The sequence below is a fragment of the Lissotriton helveticus genome, chromosome 7 (genome assembly GCF_964261635.1).
Source record: "Lissotriton helveticus chromosome 7, aLisHel1.1, whole genome shotgun sequence".
In the NCBI taxonomy this organism is placed as follows: Eukaryota; Metazoa; Chordata; class Amphibia; order Caudata; family Salamandridae; genus Lissotriton; species Lissotriton helveticus.
In genome coordinates this window covers 1,287,947,033-1,287,965,949 of record NC_136068.1, presented here as the reverse complement: position 1 = coordinate 1,287,965,949, position 18,917 = coordinate 1,287,947,033, and the positions used below count along the sequence as shown (strand labels likewise).

Sequence of the window (18,917 nt, the reverse complement as noted above, 5' to 3'; positions counted from 1 at the left end):
TTTTTTTCAATGCGAGGGTTGACCACTCTCGCTCTCGTAGGCTCCTTAAATATGTCCCCAGCATGCTTGAGGACTCCTTTAAGCATAGGCAGTGTCTTTACTGTCCTTTCAGAGACCGAAAAAGTGTCGAAAAGGAAGTCTTCCTCCACAGGGTCGGCATGCATGTCCACATCGTGATTGGCTGCCGCCCTTTCGAGTAGGGCATGAAAACCTGCTGAATCCTCAGTCGGGGATGCCCGTGCATTAAAAGGCTGCGGGTCCTGCCCCGCACCTTGGGTGTTCTGGTCACCAGTGTCATCAAATGAATCCGGTTGCACATCAGGTTCATTGATTGGGAAATTGTACTGGTCGTCCTCATCATACCCCTCACCCTCAGAGTGGTCTGGGGAGGGAGTAGGGCTCCGTCTCGGAGGAGGCTGGATTGGTTCCGTGAGGCCTGAGGCGTCAAGGGGCACCCTTTTCTTCTTTAGTGGAATGACATAGGGGTCCACTGGCTCCGAAGTTATTTTCCTCTTATAGAGGGTCAGTTTGCCTGTGTCAGCGTCGATGAAATGCGCCGAATCGTCCTCGGATTCGAGCACCTGACGTGGAAGTGGGCCAGTCGGTGAAGAAACCACCTGTTTCGGTGCCGATTTGGTTGAAAATGCCTTGGGCGCCTCCTTCGGCGGCAAAATAAAGAGAAGTTTCCCAGACGGCTTCTCTGGAGTGTCTTTTCGCGGCTGCGTTGATGGTATCGGAGCCGACGGGGCAAAGGCCTTTTCCCTGATCCTCTTCAGTGAGTCGGCAATGGGGGACGGCACACTCACAGTTTGTGTCGGCGCCGACGAGGATGGTCTGATTTTCCCCTCGGATCCGACGTCCTTGTGGGCCTTGTGCGTCTTGGGCGCGGATCCCGTCTGTACCGCCTCCGATTCCTGCGTTCGGGGCACAGACTTCTTTCCGTGTGCCTGCGTAGCCTCCTTGGAGCCGACTTTGGCGGGTTTTGACGGCGTCGGAGCCGCTGTCCCGTGCCGACCATCTTTCTTGGAGGACCCCTCCTCTGGCGTCGGTTTCGATTTCGCAGCATCGGAATCGACGGACTTCCTCGACTTCTGCGGACCGGAGGTCGACGGAGTCGATGGGGTAGCAGGCGCCGTCGGTTTCACCGGCACGGCAGCCATCTTAGGGACACTCGAGTCCTTAACTTTCAGTTTCGATTTCGGGTCGGCCATTTTAGGTGTTGTCGATCCCGATGGTTTCGGTTTCGAAACAGTCTGCCCAGCAAGTAAGTCCGTGGCCGGGCCCGAAGGCGGGGCTGTGGCTTGCGGCAACGGGTCTTGGGTAAGGCCGACAGGCGATCCCGTGTCCCGGTCGGTATCCTCGTAACCTTCGGGGCAGAGCTCGTCCGCTGAGCTATCCGCCGCGGCCCCATAAATCTCATCGTCGTCTCCTACCTCGTCGACGTATTCAAGGCCTGGACCCGCGACTCCGTCGTCGTCTCCCGGATCCGCCTCGACCTCCGTCCCGGGTGGGGAGATTTGGAGATGGTGACCCTGGTCCTCTTCGTCTTGGTCGCCGAAGATGTTCTCCGGATCCGGTGCCGCTTGTTTAGCTTCCATGCGCACCGCGCGCCGAAGCTTGAGAGTCTTTTTCGATCGGAACTGTGCACAGGCCTTGCACTTTCCGTCGTCGTGGTCAGGCGAAAGGCATTTGTTACACACGGGGTGTAGATCGATGTGTGGGTACTTGGACCCACAGAGCGGGCAGTACTTAAACGGGCTCCGCTCCATGTCCGAAAAGGCTTGCAGTCGTGTCGCGATGAGAAGGCCTCAAAGTTCCGAGAGCGAAGAAAACTCCGCTTATTCCGGCTCCAAGAGACGGAAGACTCGAGACCGTGCGCAGACAATACCGACGCAAGAAAATCGAGGCCTTTTGGCCGCTAAAAGTTAGTTTTACTTGGTTCCGACAGTAAGACGTCGAGACCACATCCGAACCCAATGGCGGAAAAAAACAATCTGGGGATGGAGCCGATGCCCATGCGCACTGTAGTCCAGGGGAGGAGCCACCTATCTCAGGATACTTCGAAGACTCTTCCAGGACAATCTAATGCTAAGATATGAATTTAGCAGCCCACATGCCTCGAACAAATATATACAAATCTCTTTCGCAGGTTACCTCTGCCTCTTGCGACGGCGGGTTTCCGGCCAGGTTGCGAGCCTTAATATTCCAGCAAAGTTTTCTCACGATTTCTTGCAAGAAAGAACGCCGAGCCCCAATTTTCAATGAAGCAATGTTTATTACTCAAACAGCAGTGGCAAACACCACCCTTTGGTGTTTGCCACTGCTGTTTGAGTAATAAACATTGCTTCATTGAAAATTGGGGCTCGGCGTTCTTTCTTGCAAGAAATCGTGAGAAAACTTTGCTGGAATATATAAATATATATATATATATGCAGCAAAGAGTCGACAGCTTGTAAAGCGCAAGGACGACAACGGACCCAAATCTTCTAGGTGCTATTTCTTTATTGTGCAAACCCCCCGCACCTCTGCCATGACGCGTTTCGAGCCCCCTTGGCCCTATATATCTATATATCTGCAGCCTAAAGAAAGGCAAACAATGGCCAGATTAGATTACAATCGATTTTCATATTAAAAGGAAACCAATTACATAGAAAAAGGTCATTAATAAAAATGACTATAGAAAATCTTTCACAAACCTTTTTTAAAAGAAAAAGAAAAGGGAATATGAGACATTGTTTGCCAATAGGCTGCTTTTCAAAGGAAAGTAGATAAAACTGGTACTGTGCCTCTGAGAACCTCACGGTACTCCCTGTATCCCATCATGCCTCACAGGTGAAAGTCATGGCAGGTCAGTTTTACAGAAAATAAGATTCCGGGGTGAAGTAACAGTTAAGAGCTGTAATAGTTCCTGTCGTGAGAGAGGTACGGGGTTGCTTAGGACTTTAATGAGAATCCCATGGAAGATAACTAGGATTACAGATGAGTAACTTTTCTTTCTCTTCCAGGGGATACTCTTCAATAGTCAAACAGTGAGTAGGATAGCAAGATCACCCAACAAGAAACGGGCACTTTAGAGTCTAAATCTAGACAATAATGTCTATTAAAGGTATATACAGATCTCGATGTAGCAGCTTTACATATTTCTAAAATGGGAACATTTCTATGAAGAGCTGCGGTTATGTTAGGAATTTGTAGAGTGAATGAATACTCCAAACCGTAGTGTCCCCGTGCTGGAATCCAGCTCAAAGCCAAGTAAGCGTGCCCACTACAATATTAATGGGCCAAAAGCATTTCTGAAGAACCAGGGTTTCAAATGTTTTCGTAAGAGAACTTCAGAGGGTTCTAATCTGAGATTAAGTGGAAGCCGATTCCACAGTTTGACAGCCAAGAAGCTAAAAGTGCTGGCACCTAGATGTGTTCTACGGAACTTTCGAATCATAGTTAAGGGTGGGCGTAGAGCTCCACTCCACCTGCGGAGTGTGCAGAGTTTTGCCTACTTCGCGCTCCGCGAAGTAGGCAAAACTCTGCACACTCTGTGGCGGAGCGGAGTTGGCCGGCTCCCGCCGTATTAACAATGAGACTACAAGGTTTAAAGCAATTTAAAAGTAAAGTAAAACGGCTTACTTACCTGAGCTGTGGAGTCCCCGGGCTCCCTCTTCCTCCTTCATCGTGACATCTTGCTCGAAACTGTGCATGCGCCCGCGTAAGCGCAGTTTTGAGCAAGAAGTTGCGATGAAGAGGGAGCCCAGGGATACCGCAGCTCAGGTAAGCTGTTTTACTTTACTTTTAAATTGCTATTAAACCTTGTAATTCCATTGTTAATAGGGCGGGAGGCCGGCTTGTGGCGCGTAGTGGGGCTACGCGGAGTGTGCAGAGTTTTTTCCCCACTCGCGTAGCCCCACTATGCACACTACGCCCAGGGTTAATCCTAGTCAAAGCAGATCCTGATGATCTCAGACATCGAGTGGGAAGATATCATTTAATCAAGGGAAAAAGATAGCGAGGCCCTTTCTGTTTGTGGATCCCATGTACAAAACACAGCGCTTTAAGGAAAATCCTCTCAAAAGGAAACCAATGGAGTTTCACAAGGGCTGGCCTACTCCATCTACGTCTGGGGATGTTCAGGAGTAGTCGTGCTGCCACATTTTGTACCCTTTGGAGCATTTTGAGGCTGCCCTCAGAGGACCCCCAAGTCGGAGTAGTTTCTTACCTGTAACACCAGTTCTATAGTAGGGGTATCTCTGTGATAGTCATAATCTGTGAATAGTCCCACCCATGTGCGTGAACCCCGGATCAATCAAAATAGTCTCTTAAGTTGTCCTCTTCTGCAGTCCTGCATGGACACTTAAGAGAAAATGGAAGACAAATAATGCAGCCTGACATTAACAAGGCTACATTGGCCAGCACTTCATCCTGAAGTGAAAAAGGATAGCCAAATAATATAGAAATGTACACATTTGACAGAGTTTCACACATAGAGAAACTCCCCTTAGCACAAATAATTTGTCGTGATAGAGAGGAAGGGTAGGACAGACAAGCCCCATAGGCTGCCATTATGTGTCTGGAAAAGGGATACCGTGCCTTTAAGGAACCCTCCAGAGACCCTCGGTATCCCATGATGCACAGCCAAAGGCAAGTTACTTTCAATTCTTTTTGAAGGTTCATTAGGCCAGGCCTGTAGCATCCAGGAAAAACAGTTTCTTCCACCGGGGAGGAGGGTGGGTCGCTTATGACTATCATAGAGATACCCCTACTACAGAACTGGAGTTACAGGTAAGAAACTACTCCTTCAGTAGTAGGGGATCTCTGTGTTTAGTCATAATCTGTTAATAGAATGGCAAGCCCATCCCAAACAACCAACCCAGCGGTGGAAGAAACCTAGAAGAAAAATCCTTACTGAGCAAATAAATTCCTCAGCGAAGCCTGCCCAACTTGCGCATCTGTCCTGGCATCAGAATCCAGGCAGTAATGCTTAGCAAAGGTATGGACAGATTTCCACATAGCCGCCCTACAGATATCTGCAATGGGAACGTTACGAAGCAAAGCGGTGTAGCCGCTTTGCCTCTAGTCGACTGAGCCTTAGGCTTACCCCCTAGAGTCTTATTAGCCTTTTGGTAACATAGTTGTATACAGGACACAATCCACCTAGATATGGACTGTTTGGAGGTGGCAAGACCAGTCCTGACTGAACAATAATTAACAAACAACTGATCTGACCTACGAATGTCTTTGGTCTTATCTAAGTAGAATTTCAACACCCGTCTCACATCAAGTGAATGAAGGGACCTCTCCGCCGGAGAGGAAGGATGTTGAAAAAACGTTGGTAAGTGATAGTCTGGTTGACATGGAAATCCGATATCACTTTAGGGAGAAACTTGGGGTGACTCCTCATGACAACCTTGGAAGCATGAAATACAGTATAGGGCTCCTGACAACACAGAGCCTGAATCTCACTCACCCTGCAAGCCGATGTTATAGCCATAAGGAAAGCCGCCTTCCAGGATAAATGCTGTAAAGAAGCCTTATGAATAGGCTCCAAAGGCTCCTTCACCAACCTAGACAGCACCACATTCAGCTCCCACAAAGGCGAAGGACGCCTAACGGGGGGAAATACCGTCTTCAAACCCTTCAAACTATCTTTAATAACAGGTATTTGGAAAAAGGATGTTTGTGAAGGGCATTTCCTATACGCAGTTAATGCTGCGAGGTGAACCTTAATAGAATGGAAATCAAGGCCAGATTGAGCTAAATGCAGTAGGTATGGAAGGATGACATCTTCCTTGCAGGAGGTAGGGTCAGCATTCTTGGATGTGCACCAAATGCAGAACCTCTTCCACTTGTAGGCGTAGGAGGACCTTGTAGACGGTCTCTTAGCCTCCTTGAGTATTTCCATGCAGCTGTCAGGCAGGTTCAAGTGTCCATACGGCACTATCTCAGGAGCCATGCTGCCAAACTCTAAGATGAGAGATTGGGGTGCACCATCTGCCCCCCGAACTTCGTGAGGCGGTCCGGCCGACATGGAAGCCGCAGATGGGGCTGGAGAGACCGGTGTAGCAGGTCGGTCAACCACCACTGCCGAGGTCACTCCAGAACAATGAGGATCATCCGGGCCCTGGATTGGGACAGCTTGATCAGCACTGCTGGAATCAGGTGAATGGGCGGAAAAGCATACAGAAAGCTGTTCGACCAGCTGATCCACAGTGCATTCCCCAGAGTCCTCGGTTGGTAAAACCTGGAGGCGAAGTCTCCGCATTTGCTGTTGTCGGCGGTGGCGAACACATCTATTTCTGGAGTGCACCATCTTGCAAAGATGATTTCTAACACCTCGTCGTTTAAGACCCACTCGTGGTTTTCCTGAACGAGCCTGCTGAGTGCGTCTGCCTGAGCATTCTGCACACCTGGTAGATGGGTAGCCGTTATCGTCAGTCCCCTGGCTAACAGCCAGTGCCAGATCGCTTGCGCTTACTGAGACAGTGCGCGATCTCGAACCCCCCTGCTTGTTGAGGTAATACATCGTTGTCATGTTGTCCGTCTGTACAAGCAGGGAGCTGGTCCGGAAGGACGGATGAAAGGCTTTCAGCGCCAAATGAACCGCTCGGAGTCCAAGAAAATTGACGTGATACGTGGATACTGCCTGGGACCACGTGCCTTTGACCTGGAGATGGCCCGAATGCGCTCCCCAGCCCTGGAGAGAAGCATCCGTCACAATGGTCTGTATGGGAATGTCCTTGTTGAATGGAACCTCCTTGAGGAGATTCTCTGCTAAACACCACCACTTCAGGGACTGCTGAGCGTGTTGAGACAGTCGGATCCTGTCCTCTCAGCTCCCTCGTTTCTGGTCCCATTGATCCTCCAGACATTCCTGCAGCGGCCTCATGTGGAGGCGTGCATGTGGTGTGAGAAAGATGCAAGAAGCCATCGACCCCAGGAGAGGAGACACCGTCCTCACTGTCGTTGATGGAACGACAGGAGAGTCTGAGCCTTCCGAAGGATCGATAAGCGTCGCTCCTCCGAAGGACACACGCTTGCTCTGAGAGTATCAATGGAGGCTCCCAAGTACTGCAGACACTGAACAGGAGTTGATGCAGACTTGGACATGTTGATGTGCAGACCCAGTTGGTTCAACAGAACAGCCGTCCTGTTGAGTTGCACTTCCTGGAAGGTGGATGCTTTGATCAACCAGTCGTCCAGGTACGGGTAGACAAACATCTTGTTCTTCCTCAGGTGCGCTGCCCCCACTGCCATGCATTTTGAAAACGTCCTGGATGCAGACTTCAGACCAAACGGAAGTACGGTGTACTGATAGTGATTGGTGCAGACTAGGAAGCGCAGGAACTTCCGATGTTTCTGTGCAATGGGAATGTGGAAGTACGCGTCCTGCAGATCTATTGCGCAAAGCCAGTCTCTTCGATGCTGCTGAGGATAAACCTGGTGCAGGGACAGCATGCAAAATGTTTCTCTGCGAATCCATTTGTTTGTTTGTCGCAAATCCAGAATGGGCCTGAACTTGTTTATGTCCTTTATGCGCACAAGAAAGAACCTTGAGTATAGACCCTTCCCTCCGAGATGGAGGGACGTCTTCTATCGCCCTTTTTGTTAACAGGGTATTGGCCTCCGCTTGGAGTTTGCACAGCAGGTATTGTGAGCGAACTGGTGTAATAGCTGGAGGAGGGCTCAGAAAACGTAGACTGTATCCATTGCAAACAATATTCAGCACCCACTTATCCTGAGTAATATTTCTCCACTCTGCCAGGTAGTTCTGAATGCTTCCCCCCACCGGAGTGGGTAACAGAAGAGGGGGAAGTAATCCTTCAGGGCTTAGACCCAGCCGGGTCCTTATTCCCCGATGTGGACTGCTGGTTGCCTCTGTCCCTCTGACGCTTTTGGAAGGGCTGCCTCGGATATTGATGTTGCTGCTGTTGCCCAGCTTGGCGACCCTGCCCGCGCTGGAATCGCTGGGAGGAGTAGCACCGTTGGTAGGGACGGAAAGACTTCCGCTGTTCCTTGGGCTTCTCCAAGCCCACAGCCTTGAGTGTCTCAACTTCCGCCTTCATGCGGCCATTTCCTCGACCGCATGGGTCCCGAAGAGCGTGGAACCCGAAAAGGGCAGGTTGGCAATCCGCTGTTGTGCCTCCGGTTTCAGGGAGGTAAGTCGCAACCACGAATGGCGTCTCAAATTCACCCTGTGACAGAACCCATGAGCTGCCAGGAGAGAGGTGTCCCCAGCCGCACTGATGATTTGATTGGAAACCATCATGCCTTCCTTTAGGACCTCTTGGAAATCTTCCCGTCTGTCCCTTGGGAGGAGTTCAATGAACTGCTAGAGAGACTCCCATAACGAAGGGTCATATCATCCCAGAAGTGCAGTTGAGCTTGCGCCTTTCATGGAAGTGGCTGCTCTACTGCAGACTTTCCTTCCCGTCGAATCCATCTTGCGGCTCTCCTTGTCCGGAGGGACCGTGGTGGACGGGTCGAAGAATGTTGCTTCTTGGCCGCTACCATGATGAACACTAAATATCACAAAAAAGCTCCAAAAAATGAAGTTATACCAATAAAGGTAGAGCTCAATGCTCCAGGGTCCTGCTAGCAGGAGCCGGAAAAAAGAACTGAAAGTAATTTGCCTTTGGCTGTGCATCATGGGATACCGAGGGTCTCTGGAGGGTTCCTTTACGGCACGGTATCCCTTTTCCAGACACATAATGGCAGCCTATGGGGCTTGTCTGTCTAACCATTCCCCTCTATCATGACCAAGGATTTTTGTGAAGGGGAGTTTCTCTATGTGTGAAACTCTGTAAAATGTGTAAATTTATATATCATTTGGCTATCCTTTTTCACTTCAAGATGACGTGCTGGCCAATGTAGCCTTGTTAATGTCAGGCTGCATTAACTGTATTTCATTTTCTCTTAAGTGTTTATGCGGGACTGCAGAAGGACAACTTAGGTGACTATTTTGATTGCTCCGGGGTCCACGCACATGGGCGGAACTATTCAAAGATTATGACTATACACAGAGATCCCCTACTACAGAAGAGTACATTACAGTAGCCCATCTGTGATACTACAAGTGCTTGGACTACCGTTCTTTTGGCAGGATCAGGCAGGAGTCCTAACATCTTCTGAATCATTTTTAATGTTCTAAAGAAAGTACCGCCAAGGGTCGAGATCTGGTCTTCAAAAAATAGTTGGAATTAAACCAAATTCTAAGGTTTTTCAGTTTAGGGATGGGCATAGGGCCTAGCTCATTCAGCCAGCATGTAATGGACCATATGGATGGTTGTTTTCCTACCACCCAGATTTCTGTTGTATTTGTGTTAGGTCTAAGACAGCTGGCATTCATCCATCTGGCTAGGTCTACCAGGCAAATCTTGAAATCAAACGCAGCTTATCCTGCGCCAGGGTTATAATCAAGTGGGTGTCATCAGCATAGGATACTGTTTTGACACCATGGCACTTGATTTCTTCAGTGAAGGGATGCATGTATATATTGAATAAGGTAGGTCTCAAGGCCGAGCCCCGAGGCACTCCCTGCTGCAGTGTTAATATCTTGGAGATACAGGGCTGCTGGCAGACCTGAAAAGTTCGATCCTGCAAGAAGTTTGCAATCCAGCCCAACACTGAGCCCACCACCCCAAAACTCCATAGCCAGTATAATAAAAAACCATGTGAGACCGTTGCACTCTTTCCCCTTGTGGAATGTGTTTTTGTTCCACTATGTAAAGACTTTTTAGCTAGTAGTTATGAAAGAATTATACAGGAAACTATCCATCTAGAGATGGTTTGCTTTGATGATGCAAAGCCTGTTCTTACTGGGCCACAATCAATAAATAGGTGATCTAATTTATTTATGTCTTTGGTTTTATCTAGGTAGAATTTTAGAACTCTTAACATCAAGAGTGTATACATACGTTTCAGCTGGAGTCGATAGAATAAGATAATGAGATGGTTTGGTTAATATGGAATTCTAAAAACCCCTTGGGAAGAAAACTGGGATAAGGTCTCATCACAACTTTGTTACCAAGACATACTGTGTTCTACAGAACAAAGCATGAATTTCACCCACTCTCCGGACGGACATGATTGGTACTAGGAATATCGCTTTGCACGTAAGACTTAGTAAAGATGCGTAAGACTTTCTAAACAGGCTTTATGAATGGGTTCAAATGGGGTTCCCATAAATTTGGAGAAAAATGTTACGTTCCCAAGGAGGAGATTGTGACTTAAGTGGAGGGAGTACTTTTTAAGCCCTTCTAAGAGGTCTTTAACTTCAGGTACTTGAAAGAAAGAATCTTGTGACTGAGATTTCCTAGAGCAAGGGTCTTCTGCAGTGAGAGTTACTTCTGATCATTGAAAATCATTGTGAGCTACTGAAAACTAAACAACTTGCGTAATGTTACCAGACACCCCCATCTTCATTGACTTTAGGCCTAATTTCTATAGAGCTGGATGTTATGGTTTTAACAAAATACTTTGACTAAGGCACCATGACAGGGCTGTGATGTGTTCCAGGGATAGCACGGTCTTTGGGGATCTATGAACATGTGTGCGTATAAAAGGGATACATTTGTATGGGTGACAGAGACTGTTGTCATATGTACTTGCAGCACAGGACATACCTTTCGCCATATGTGGCACGGATACCTGTATAACACAAACATACAATCGTTTCATTAATTTTTTTAAATGGGAGAATTTTAAAGTGCATAAAATGTTCAGCAAACATTTTAATAATATGGAACATTTTTCTGCACTTTAAATGATCTCTCATTTCAAAAAATGACTATTTTTCAGTTATACTTATGGACATTTAAAAAACCTGGCTGTATTTTTCAGTTATACTTTTGGAACAATGTCTACTGGCCACTGGGAGTAATTTTACACTATGAAATGGGAGAAAATTGAAATGTGGAGTTAACTTAATCAGTAAGGTAACTTTTAATTTTAATTTTCTAAATATTATTTTGTTCACAGCTCAAATATTGAATTGACAAGGACTTTTAGTTAAGAGTTAAATTCCTCTGTGCTTCTGTTGTTCACCCCTGTGGCCCAGTCTGGGCCTTAAATTTGACTGCGCACGTCTCATTATAAGGCCATACTATCCGCAGCCTGATGATGATAATGCAAAATAAATGCAGGCGTCCCTTAACTTGAAAAGGAAAATATTACCTTCTACTTATTTAAGAATGAACTAAAGGCTGGGAGCTACTCAGAAGGTGTCTGGGAGCTACTGGTAGCTCATGATCGACTGGTTGCAGACACTTGTTCTAAAGGCTGTTACAGCCACAAGATGCCCTTTAATAGATATAAACTGTAAACCAGACCTTGCTAAATGAAGAAGGTAGGTTAATGATAATAATTCATACTTGTAATGCGCAAACATATCACCCCTTAAGGTTTCAAGATGCTGGGGGCCTTCGGGGAGATTAAGTGAGCTACTGCCCAGAGTCACATGATGTTGAGCTGAGCTGCCGCCGGCAGGGGTAATCGAACTGGAAGCCCTGTGGTCCAGAGTCAGCCGCTTTGGCCGCTGCACCACAACTCTCCCTGCGGTATAACCACTTCTTCCTGACACAAGAATGGATTGTATCTATTTAGGATGAACCATAAGCAAAACCTCTTTCACTTAACCGCTACCGCGGTTTCCCGCTGTACGCGGGAATTTCAAAAATGGCTTGATCGTGACAAAGCCAGCTCGTCATCCGCGCACCGCAGGTAACATTGATGACGAGCTGGCTTTGTCATCAGCATCGAAGGGGTTAAAGGTATAAGATTTTCTTGTGGAGGGTCTTTTAGCCTCTCCTGATATGTCCATGCGGTCTTGTGGAGGGCCTGAGTGACCTTATTTGAAGGAATTCAGAAACCAAGCCGTCAAGTTCATTGATGGAAGGTTGGGGTGTAGTATCTGTCCCCTGAACTTGTACAGGAGATACTGTCTGCACAACAATCTCTTGTGAGGTCGTTCCGATAGGTAAGAAGATCCCTGAACCACCATTGATTGATGAGACCATTCTGGTGCTATTATTATGATCCTTGTTTTTGGATCTGTAGAGTTTGATCATTACTGTCAGTATGAGATGGATTGGGGGAATGTGTAGAGAAATTTCCCTGACCAGTTTATCAAAAGGGCATTCCCCTTCGACCCTGGTTGGAAGAATCTGTATACACAGTCTCAGCATTTCCTGATGTTTGCGTCCATAAAGAAATCCATTTGTGGATAGTATCAATCTTGAAATATGCCTTTTAAGACTGTCATTTAGATCCCAGTTGTGATTTTCCAGAAATACCAGACTGAGTGAATCTGCCTTTATACTCTGAACCCCTGGAAGATGAATAGCCGTTAAGGTTAGGTTTCTGGCTATTAACCATGTCTATATGGCTTAAGCGTCAGGAGCTAGAGGTGGAGAGCGAGCCCCTCCTTGCTTGTTCAGATACTACATTGCTGTTGTATTGTCGATCTGAAGAAAAAGGGAGTTTGTTGATTTTGATGGAGGAAAAGATTTCAGGGCCAGACGAACAGATCCCAATTCTAGAAGAAATTATATGATAAGTCTTTTACTTCTCCGACCAAATATCTTGGATTTGCAAGTATCCCATATGAGCTCCCAATCCCTGGAGAGATGCATCTGTGATCAATGTTTGAGCTAGCAAATCTTAAAGGAATGGTATCCCTACCAATAGGTTCTTTGGAAGTTTTCAACATGGGAGAGATTGAATTGCATCCTGTGATAGGGTTAGTTTCACTTCGCAGTGGTCAAAGAGTCTATTTCACTGATCTTCTAGGCATTGCTAAAAGGGCCTCCAGGGAAATCCTCCATGTAATATAAGAAAGATGCAAGAGGCCATCTATTAGGGGTGTAATCTGTCTTGCTGTTGGATGATGAACATGTACGAGATTGTGACATTTCAGACTGATTTTTTTTTTACAGAGTTTCATATAGCGCAAACTTGACCTGAAGGTATCAGGTATCAGATCGCTTTACATAGCACCAGTTGGGTTACATGAGGACACATTCATTTTTTTTTGTTAGGCACGATTGATAATAACCTTTTTTGAAGCATACACTTTTGCGAGTTGGGTATCCAGTATTGCTCCAAGTTATTGTATCTTTTGGACTGGCCAGGTTGTAGACTTTCTGAGGTTTACTTATAGACCCCGATTTGCTAGCTTCTTGAGATAAAATTGGCAATGTGTCTTTGTCTCCACTGGTGACATACCCTTTATTAACCAGTCATCCAGATAAGGACAGACTAAGATCTTTTGTTTCCTTAGATGGGCTGCACCAAAAGCCATCCATTTTGCAAACGTTTGTGGAGTTGATTTTAGTCTGAAAGGTAGAACCTTGTATTGGTAATGATGAGATCCTACTATGAGTCAAAGAACCTTTTGATGCTCTGCTGATATTGGAATATGAATGTAGGCACCTTGGAGGTCTATTGAACATATCCGGTCTCCTTGATGTAGCTGTGGACAAATCTGGTTTGATACCAGTATTCTGAATGTTTCTTTCTTTATGTACTTGTTTAGTCTGCTAAAACTTAGAATGGGTCTGAAGTCTTCTTGTGTTCCTTTTTACATGCACCCAAAAAATTTGGGGGAAAATTCACACTCCTCTCTTCTGCAACATAATGTTGACTTCTATTTGCAGTAGGTCTTTCTGAGTTGGTGGAACTGAAGGAGGAGGGGAAGAGAATACCCAATCTGAACAATATTGAAGACCCATTAGATAGTTGTTACTAAGCACCACTCTTCTAGATGTCTGATAATACTTCTCCCCACAGGAGTGACAAACAGAGGAGTAACAGCTCATTATTAAGCAGGAGGTTTCCCATAGACGTAGACTTCTTTTTTGAGAATTTCTCTGTAAATTGGTTTAAAAAATCCCGCAGAGACCAGTCATACCTTCCCAACAAAGCGGCTTACTGGATTGTAGATGTTGATGCTCCACACATATTTTTGCCAAGAATATCAATATTTTATTCTGTAGCCCCTCTTATTAACACCTCATTAAAGGTAAACAGGCCATCTATTGGAGACACTCTTGCCGGAGGAATATCTGTCAAAGTAGGAAAGTAACTTCTGACTAACGAGCAAGTAGTGGTAGACCAAAATGGAGATCAACTGTGTCTAAATATAGATCTTCTGATTCTAGATTGTCTGGATGTACATCTAGTTCTGATATATATGTGTGTTTTTTAAGGGATGTAGTGAAGCAGGCGCAATAAATAGGACATGTTACCTTATTGGAAGAGACGGTAATAGACTGCTTGTCCTACTGCTACATAATTTTTAGGTCTCGGCCTGATCCAGCGCATGCGCTGGTCTGGCCGAGACATTTAGTGGCTTTTAAAAGAGCTACTTTCCAGGCGACCAGCTTGCCAGGACGCGCTTGCGCGCATCCCTTGCATGTTTTTTTTGCGCGGCATCGCGATCACTTTCACTTTCACAGCGATCGTGATGACTTTCGTGGCAGATGCTTGTTAAATATTTACTTTTTAATAGCGCTTGACGTTTCTATCATAAACCTAGTACGGACTTGGCATACATGCTTATGGGTGTCTTGCAAGTTTATGTCTAACAGAACATGTTCAGTAGAGGAATGTAATATTATTGTAGAGTTAGCTGAAATAGTGTAGCGAATACTGCCATCTTGTGACTAAGTGGTGTAAATACATTAATTTAGAACTCCTTTAAATTAATGACATTGTTTATATTCATCCTCTATGATCGCTGCTGTGTCCAAGAACGCCCAACGTTGTTGCGAACTAAACTGTTTGCACCTCCTTTGCCACAATCAGTCCATCATTTTCCCCTGCCTACAGCTTACAATTTCTTTTAACTTTAGCATGCATTTTTGTCTGTCCTCGTACTCACATCAGCGTCATAATACCAACCCGTGAAACTCCATCCACGCACTTCCCCAACCATAGTTTTTCAGACTCTCTCGGGCACCATCTCCTCGCTCGCACATTCCTCTTATCATGTAACAGCTCATGCCCTGGTTACGGGTCCGCAGTCGCTGGAGTGGCTGTACTGCCCCATCGTTCTGCTATTCCATTTTTTGCTACAACAAGGCCCTGGTTAATGAATACCTATTCATATCTATTCATGGTTCCCCTTTTTCCCCGCCCCCACCCCAATATACCTAAAAGTACTGTATCTGGGTCCAACTCCAGGGTCACTCCCAAACCAGCATGAGTTTCCTTTTGATCTTGTGCTCAGAATTTCCCGATGACGAGCCAGGTCCACAGTGTATTTATAAAGGTGGCCGGACTCCCACATCCTCTCAAACACGAGTCTCCTTCCACCCATCCGAGCTCATGCTTCTGTATATTGGTATCATATTTTCTGTGAAAAACTCCAATCTGGTTCAGGCAGAATCCAGAACTCCCAGTTTCCTCCTTGGGGATCATCACTGATACTTCCCATGCTCTCTCCTCCATTATACCCGTCTCTACACGTTATCGTGCCTATATGATTTTCATTTATGTTTTGGGTGTCATTCACATATGTTCTATAAGTGAAGGCTATTTTTTTCCCAGTCATTCTGGTATCTAGGAGTCTGCCCACTAGCAGTAACTGTTCCGCTATATGTGTACCTTTGAGGTCCAGCCTACCAGACAGCACATCCGATTGATAAAGGCATGGTGCGAGTTTACCAATAATATAGAGGGACTTTCAGCCTGTCGATTGCTTACTTTTAGTTGACATTACTGTCCCTCATTAGCCTGCTTATTAATCGATGGCTTGCCTTGTTCATCTTGTGTCTGCCCCTCCCCTGGACCAGTCCCTCCAATGCTCACTTTTAGGGAAATATTTTTTTCTTTTTGTTTTAGCACTCCGCATGAATGCATGTGTTTTCCTGCTTCCTCCCTAGTTTATTTTTATTTCACAGATGGAGTGGAATATTTTCACCAGTAAGGGCCGCGTCTGAAACTTAAAAGATGTCAACAGTGGATCACTTATGCGTACAGACAAGCAATTATTCTTGCAAAATTTGATCCAGATAACTTTTCTTTTGAAGCCTAAAAGCAATGCCCAATGTTATCCATCCCTTGAGCACGGCACAAACACGTCACGCTTAGTAAGGGTCCAAGCCTTGCACATCAAGATGCTTGAGTGTCCCTGCTTCAGCCTGCAAGGATGGCGGAGGCTCTTGGCCCTCTGAGTCGAACTAAAACACGTTTCCAGCTAGAGCTATTCCTGTATTTTGCATGAACCAGTTCATGAAGCACAAGTTACTACTTGTGTAATGATATATCTGTAAGAGACATTAGTTAGTATTAGATTCCTTACCTTAGAATATCCCCAGGCGTCAGACTGGATCCGGAAACTTTTGCGTAGCAGTACCCTTGCGCATCGGTAGGCGTCGTCTGCGGCTCCGCGTCCGTCGTCGTGGGCGCAGTGATGACGTCGTCGGAGTACTTAGACGCCGCCTCCGCTTGCTGACATCAGTTCTTAGACACAGCTTTTCCGCGCCAGAAACGCAGAGCCATGTTAAAAACCAACACTGGTGCCATTGAAACTAGGGCCCTGAAAGGGGGTAACCCTAACCCTAGATATCGGTTCGCAGAACGGGGAGGATGGGTGGGTCGGTAAGGAATCTAATACTAACTAATGTCTCTTACAGATATATCGTTACACAAGTAGTAACTTGTGCATCTGAAAGCGACACGTTAGTATTAGATTCCTTACCTTAGAATAGATACCCCAGCAATACCAAACCCCGGTGGTGGGTCTGCGAACCAATAATCACACCAGAAAGTCCTGGAGGACAGAACGGCCAAAGAAGCCATCCCTCCGGACTTGGCTGTCCAGGCAGTAGTGTCTTGCAAACGTGTGCAGCGATGCCCACGTAGCTGCCTGACAGATGTCTTGTAAGGGCACTCCCCGGCCCAGGCCAGTTGTAGTCGCCGTGGCTCGGGTAGAGTGAGCCCGCAATCCAACAGGGGGCTCCCTTTTAGCCAAGGAGTAGCATGCCTGGATACACAAGATGATCCACCGGGAGATGGTCCTCTTGTGCACCGCTTTCCCCTTCTTAGCGCCCACTTAACCAACAAAGAGTTGGTCATCCACCCGGAACTGGCGTGTGCGATCCAAGTAAAATGAGAGCGCACATTTTGGGTCCAGACGGTGGAGCCGCTCTTCCTCTTTAGAGGGATGCGGAGGCGGGAAGAAGGTTGGCAAGGTGATAGACTGCCCGATGTGAAAGGCCGTGACAACCTTGGGAAGGAAAGATGGCTTAGTACGCAACACCACTTTGTCCGGATGGACAGAAAGGAAAGGTGGAGTACAAGAAAGGGCCTGGAGCTCACTCACTCTCCGGGCAGAGGTGATGGCAACCAGGAAAGCAGTCTTCAGAGTAAGAAGGCAGAGAGGACAGTTGTGAAGTGGCTCAAAGGGAGCGCACATCAGAAACGTAAGAACCAGGTTCAAGTCCCACTGAGGCATCACAAACGGAACAGGACGGAATGTGTGTGTGATGCCCTTTAGAAATCTATTTACAATAGGGGACTTGAACAAAGAAGGTTGATCAGGCAGCCTTAGAAAGGCTGAAAGAGCAGAAAGGTAGCCCTTGATAGTGCCCAGAGCAGAGCCCTGCTGGGCAAGAGAAAGAAGGAAGAGAAGAACCTCAGAAAGTAGGGCAGCAAGAGGATCCACAGCCTTTGCTGTGCACCATGCCACAAATCTGTTCCACCTGCAGGCGTATACCGACTTTGTGGAGGGACGCCTGGTTGCCAGAATGACGTTACAGATTTCAGGAGGCAAGTCAAATGGCCTCAACTGTCGCCACTCAATCTCCAAGCATGGAGGTGGAGACTGGACAGGTTCGGGTGGAGGACCGTCCCCTGCTGCTGCGACAGAAGGTCCTCCTGAAGAGGCAGACGAACCGGGGGATCGACTGACATACTGAGTAGCTCTGGATACCAGTACCTTCGAGCCCAGTCCGTAGACACAAGGATGACTTGGGCCCGGTCGCGCTTGTTCTTCAGCACTCTGGGCAGAAGTGGTATAGGCGGAAAGGCGTACAGTAGACCACAGCTCCACTCGCGACGAAAAGCGTCTCCGAGCGAGTGCCGCCTTGGAAATTCCAACGCGCAGAACTGATGACATTGCGCGTTCTCTTTGGTGGCGAATAGATCTAACCAAGGCCCTCCCCATTGCTGAAAGAGGCCTTGCGCCACGTCCGAGTTCAGACGCCATTCGTGATCCATCATGCACCGATGGCTGAGTTTGTCCGCCCTGGCGTTCAGAGAACCTGCCAGGTGTTGAGCCACCAGGGTCAAGCCCTGGCGTTCCAGCCATTGCCAGAGGCGCAGACCCTCCTGGCAAAGGGTCCACGACCCCACCTTGCCCTGTTTGTTGCAGTACCACATGGCGGTGGTGTTGTCCGTGAACACCTGCACTACACTCCCCCGGACAGAGGGGAGGAATGCTTTCAGTGCTAGACGAATCGCCCGTAACTCCAACAGGTTGATGTGGAGCCGGGCCTCCGCCGGAGAACAGAGGCCTCTGATCTCCGCCTCTCCCATGTGGCCTCCCCAGCCCTGGAGGGACGCATCCGTCACAACTACGTGCTCCGGTTGGGGAAGGGAGAGGGATCTGCCGCTGACCCAATCGCGGTCCGTGAGCCACCACTGCAGCTGTCTCGCAGTGCCCTCCGAGATCAGGACGTGGTCGGATAGGTTGCCCTGATGCTGGGCCCACTGAAACTTCAGGTCCCACTGCAGAGCCCGCATCCGCCACCTGGCGTGATGCACCAGCAGGATGCAGGAGGCCATCAGCCCCAGAAGCCGCAGCGTCAACCTGACCGAGACCCGGGATAACGGCTGAAAGATGGGAATCAGAGCCTGAATATCCCGGACCCGCTGTTCGGGTGGATAAACCCGAAACCGCGCCGAGTCGAGAACCGCTCCGATGA

At 47.5% G+C, this 18,917-nt stretch overlaps 1 protein-coding gene across 3 annotated transcripts in view; it reads right to left on the bottom strand.

Moving 5' to 3' along the window:
* The window catches only part of LLGL2 (LLGL scribble cell polarity complex component 2), an 876,878-nt gene that overhangs the window by 180,991 nt on the left and 676,970 nt on the right, over positions 1-18,917 (bottom strand). The window lies entirely within an intron of this gene.